Source organism: Mixophyes fleayi, chromosome 8 (genome assembly GCF_038048845.1).
Source record: "Mixophyes fleayi isolate aMixFle1 chromosome 8, aMixFle1.hap1, whole genome shotgun sequence".
Taxonomy (NCBI): Eukaryota; Metazoa; Chordata; class Amphibia; order Anura; family Limnodynastidae; genus Mixophyes; species Mixophyes fleayi.
In genome coordinates, this window is record NC_134409.1 from 132,519,402 (window position 1) to 132,525,569 (window position 6,168).

The window sequence follows — 6,168 nt, forward strand, 5'->3', positions numbered from 1 at the left end:
TCTTTAGATGCTCTTTGAAACCCATCTCTTTTTATAAGGTGACCTTATCTCCAATAACACTATTTATGCTAATACTCCCTCACAAATATCCCAATCTCCACTCTGAGACACATTTTCTCCTCTTGTTTCAGCTGTGCCCTCTTCCACATATAATGTAAGCTTTCTAACAAGCAGGGTCCTCCATACCCTTTGTTTTCATGTCTACATTTATTTTGTCTACCTTGTATGTCCGTTTTATGTATGTCCCTGTTTTATGTATGTACTGTATTCCCTACTGTACGGCGCTGCGGAGCACTGTGGCAACTTACAAATCTATGATAATAATAATGCTCCATCATAGTCAACCTTAACCATCCGTGGAAAAGCGAATAATCGTACTCAGAGGGAGCACAGGTGCATGACGTTGGTCTGCGGTGATAGAACAGGACTGAATTTAACCTTGAGAAGATCATGGATTTATAGAGCACTGGAGTCAGCCATAAGCTTGGCAGCACACTTCCCTTAATGGGCAACCACGAAATAATCAACCCAGTAAAGGTCATCAACTTTCCACTTTTTGACAAGAGGTTCCCAGTGACTACTGTTGACCCACTTGTTTCGTTCTACATGGATGAGACTTGAGAGACAATTGGGGACCGACTGCATCCTACGTGTCCCAATGAAAGTCTGCAGGTTCCCGACTTCTGTTGGCCTTTCACCCGGTTTAAGTCAGACAATTCTGCTTGGCCAGACCTGTGCTGCCTTCTTGCTGTACATGAAGGACACAATTTTGGCAAATCTTGTATTTCAAACAGTGAAGAAACCTGCTGCTACACCCAGTGGACGTTTCCCTGTATTGAAGACAATGGTGTTTGTGATTCCCAGCTGTGACAGTCCTGCTGAACAGACCAAGCCTGAGATGCCTCCACCAATAATGGCCACTGAAGTCTCTTTTCTCTCTTATCGCAGGATGTGAGATAGAACCTAAAGACACTGAGAAGAAAATATTTCTCTTACCTCTCTGTCTGTATGTATTACACAGTATTGTTTTATTAATGTTTGTAAAGCGCTACGGAATTTGCTGGTGCTATATAAATAAATGTTGATGATAGTACTTCTGCCTTACAGCACTGGGGTCATGTGTTCAATTCCCAACATGACCTTATCTGTGTGGTGTTTGTATGTTCTCCCCGTGTTTGCGTGGGTTTCCTCCGGGTGCTCCGGTTTCCTCCCACACCCCAAAAACATTCTGATAGTCAATTGGCTGCTATTAAATTGACCTTAGTATCTCTCTCTCTCTCTCTATCTATCTCTGTGTGTATGTTAGAGAATTTAGACTGTAAGCACCAATGGGGCTGGGACTGATGTGAGTTCTCTGTACAGCGCTGCGGAATTAGTGGCGCTATATAAATAAATGGTGATGAGGATTAAATGTATACTAACCATGTACATACAGCAATGCAGTTCATATAAGTGTTTACTCGCATTTTAACATGCAGTGAAATACTCATTGTTACCCAGTCTTTGCCAACTTATGTGAAGCTAGATGCAATTCTCTTTACATGTTCTTGTAATGAAGGTGAGAATTTAGAATATAAGACAATCAGATAGTGAGCTCATAAGGGCAGCCCTCTCTCATCTTGTTTTATCATAACTCCAATGTCTTTCTCTGAGGGACCAACACTGCAGAATAGGTTTACATTATGAAAAGGATAATTATACTATTATGATCGTCTTTGTAATAATATGGTCATGTTATATTGGTGTTCCATGAAACAATTCCGCTATGTGGATATATGAAAACACATTGCCCATCCATCTGTGTGATGCCTGCTTCACGTATCGTTATATATTTCTGTAGACTGGTACTCCATCTCAAGAACCACGGCCTGGTGGGTTTCCGGATGCGGTGAAGATTGCAAAACACTCTTACCAACTGACATGCCGGATATATTTTGCAAGCTGGTCTGCAAGAATCCCGTTACTTTATATCTCAGCTGGATCTGATTTGCCTTGAGGAAGTATGGGGTTAAAGGAGATGTAGAAACAGACATACAGATGAAGCAGACTTTAGAGCATATTGTGGGAGGACTGGTACACAAGTAATTGTGCATACCAGGACCTTTACCCCAAAATTAGTCAATCTGATTCTAAAATTTTTCTAGCACACATTATAAAATGAAAGCACATTTCTGATGACCAGATTTATTAGGCAAACCGAGGGACCCCCCCCCCGAGGGACCCCCCCCCGAGGGACCCCCCCCCCTTCAAGCCTGGGGCACTGTATAATTGAGGAGGATGGACCATGCCCCCGCTTCACACGGCTCTGCTCGAAAAGAGAGAGCTGCGTGCACCTAACAGTAGTGCACACAGCAATGCCAATGTATATTATGGGGATAGGAAAAGTTGGAGAGCAGCCAAGCACTCTCTAAGATTATAGCCATGCCCCCATGCATGCTGGTCACTCCCACTGGCGGCATGGTGTGGAAACCCCCCCTCTGCAAATCCCGCATTTGCCCCTGGGGACATTAATGAAATCTGTGGACCAGATTTCATAAATACCCTCCAATATGTTAATGAACTCACTTTTCACAGCAATGTCACACAAGTTAAAACCATTGTTCTACAATGGAAAAACTGTGAAACGGATTTTATAAAAGTGGGTAGACACAATGTTGCAATAAAGGCCACCACATCTGTATAAAGAAGTGGCTCATACCACTAAATGCATTACTTCCAGTTGAATGCTCCCAATTTACAAGTAGTTAATTCTGATGACTGGTGTCGATGTCTCAATACTTGGAGACAAGGAGCGCTAAAACCAGTCTGTGGTTGAAACAAACGCTGTCTCAATGCATCAACAGCAAGCTAAAACTTTGAATAGATCGTAGCCTCGCCTCACGTCTACCACGAAACTGGCAAAACATTCTTATCCTGGTTACTACCTTGCAAACGATCGTGACCATCCATTTAGAACCAGCTACTTAATGCAACCACGGCTATTTATGTATTTTTATGAGCGTGTTCGGACGGGGAAATCAAATATGCTTACAATTACAGCCTGTGAGTCTGACAGGGTCTACGGAGACGCACCGACCTGAGATGGCTATTAATATCTAGGACCCTTCAATATTATTTTATTTCCAGAAACCATAGAAAAAAGTAGATGGGTGGACTTTGATTTTCAGAAATAATATACTTTGTGAAAACATACTATGCCGTCGCCCGTAGGGAGTTTGGGATATTTTAAGCACAAAACAAATTTGGGGGTAAGAGCAGCTAATTTATGGAGACGGCACAGAGAAAAATAACTCTTTAGTTCTAGTTTGTAAAAAAACAAGAAAAACATTAGCCGAAAATGGTGTGAATGATATTGTACAAACATACTGTACATATAAGTTACAGATACTGTTCTCTGCCATTGTATAGTGTCCTGTGATAACACACACTGTCCTGTGTGGCTGTATACTGCAATGTGATATTTTTTTGGGAAATTACCAGCAGTAAATTTACGGAGTCAGTAAAAAGTAAATACATTTTCAACAGTCGGTAAAAAAAACAGTAGTGCATAAAATTATACCACCGCCTGACATTATAACGATACACACAGACATCAATAATGTTGAGATTTAGGGATAGAGTTCCAAAAACTTCTAAGGAGAAGTGGAGGTGTTGCCCATAGCAACCAATCAGATTTTAGCTGTCATGTTCTAGAATGTCCTGGATCAACGATAGGTAGAATCTGATTGGTTACTATGAGCAACACCTCCACTTCTCCTTTTCAGAAGTTTTTGGACATCTACCTCCTAGTAGGGTTGTAAATCCCTTTATTACAACCCCTTTTGTTGTAGGGAATAGAAAATGTTGCAGGACAGTTAGTTAATAAAAGGCTTACTTTGTCTCAATGTTGGGAGCTATGTTTATAATGTATTTTACCTTTATGGTTCATAATTTGGGGGTTTAATGGTCCTTTAATAAAAAAAAAAAAAAAAAAAGGGTAAATAAATAGAACACATTTATACATATGAATCTTTATAAATGCACTTTATAATGTTGCCAGAAAAGACTGAGCATTGTAACGTTCTATAAATCAGCTGTACTTTACATCACTCTTATTAGTCACATATTTATGTCTTATGTCATTAAAACTATTGCAGAGAATAAAAGTGACGCTGTCCACAGTCGCCAATCAAAATCAAGGTGTCATTTTCTAGTGAAGTTGAAAATGAAGACAAACATCTGACTTGGTGATAATTGCCCAGTGCATTAGAAAGAAACAGGGCGCCAGGTAATTTGTATGGTCAATGGGCAGATCACCATGCACTTGTGTCTGCCCTGCACATATAGGGCCTGAATCATTAAGGAACGTAAATGCCGATACGTGACGTATTTTGCGTGAAATCGCTCTGCGCTTACCCAGAAACAAACCATACGTCAGATAATTCAGCAGCGTCCAATTCATCAGCCTACAATTTCATGGGCGGAACAGGGAGGGGACTGGGTCAATGTACAGTAAGGGCGTGCCAAGATCGAGTGCACGCAACAGCGTCCAATCCAAGCTCTGTGCATCTCAAAGGTACGTGACTTTCTGTCGTATCACCAGCTACAGGTCCGGTGTAATGTATGCCGATTACTAGTGATAACGGCTGTGTATGCAGCTAGAACATGTGTCTGCAATCAGGAGCAACTGTAACAATGCATTTTATGTACAGTAGACATTAATAACATCCTGACACATGTATTTTTATGGAAAATATGGACATGATGTAAACCTGATGTATGTGCGTCAACCAATGAATGACCACAAAATAATAAAAAAAAACGAAAACAAAACATTTTGGATGATATTGGTAAATATAATTACCCCGTACTAGCCATTCCCGGACTGTTCAAGAGACTCTAGAAATAATGTCTGGTCTGCTGAGTTGCTAGAGACTGGCAATCTCCCTGAAGCCGAGCGTTGGGCGGAGCTTCGATGTTATGATGCTCCGCCCACCATGACAACCCAGCCTGAATTTGAGCGCACTGCAGTGGGTGGAGCATTAGGACACAAGTGGTGACACTAAGCCTCTCTCCCCGATCATAGAGCTCCCATTTGTATCTCCTGGAGGGGAACCATGAAAGTTGGTAACTATGAATTACACCCACAAGTGCTGATGTGAAGTCATCAAGATTCCCTTTGTGTATGTATCTGTATGGTAACATGCGGAGTGTATACATTGTGCTCAGGATGATGGACAGACCGAGGATTCTTACTTGTACCGCTGCAAAACCTGTTTTCTTATCGCCATAACAGATGAAAGCATTCAAAATGCTCTATCTGTGGGATCTGATACACAACAGGTCGAGATTAGATAGATAGATAGATAGATAGATAGATAGATAGATAGATAGATAGATATGAGACATATTAAATAGGTATATATGAGATAGATATTAAATAGATTGATATGAGATAAATAGATGAGATAGACAGATAGATATAAGATATATACAAGATAGATATTAAATAGATATGAGACAGATATGAGATATGTATTAGAGATGAGATAGATTAGACAGATATTAAATAGATAGATATGAGATGAGCTATAGATAGATATGAGATAGATAGATAGATAGATAGATAGATAGATAGATCGATAGATAGATATGAGGAGATAGATAGATAGATATGAGGAGATAGATAGATAGATAGATAGATAGATAGATAGATAGATAGATATGAGGAGATAGATAGATAGATAGATAGATAGATAGATAGATAGATAGATAGATATGAGGAGATAGATAGATAGATAGATAGATATGAGGAGATAGATAGATAGATAGATAGATAGATAGATATGAGGAGATAGATAGATAGATAGATAGATAGATAGATAGATAGATAGATATGAGGAGATAGATAGATAGATAGATAGATATGAGGAGATAGATAGATAGATAGATAGATAGATAGATAGATATGAGGAGATAGATAGATAGATAGATAGATAGATAGATAGATATGAGATAAATAGATATGAGACAGATAGATAGGAGATAGATATGATATAGGTAGATATTAGATAGATATGAGATAAATAGATATGAGACAGATAGATATGAGATAGATAGATAGGATATAAACATATATGATATAGATAGATATTATATAGATAGATATGAGATAGATATGATATAGGT

At 39.3% G+C, this 6,168-nt stretch overlaps 1 pseudogene; it reads right to left on the reverse strand.

The window, feature by feature from the left end:
* Positions 1–312: 312 nt before the first annotated feature.
* Positions 313–1,922, reverse strand: LOC142100270 (uncharacterized; annotated as a pseudogene).
* Between the last annotated feature and the right edge of the window lie 4,246 nt (positions 1,923–6,168).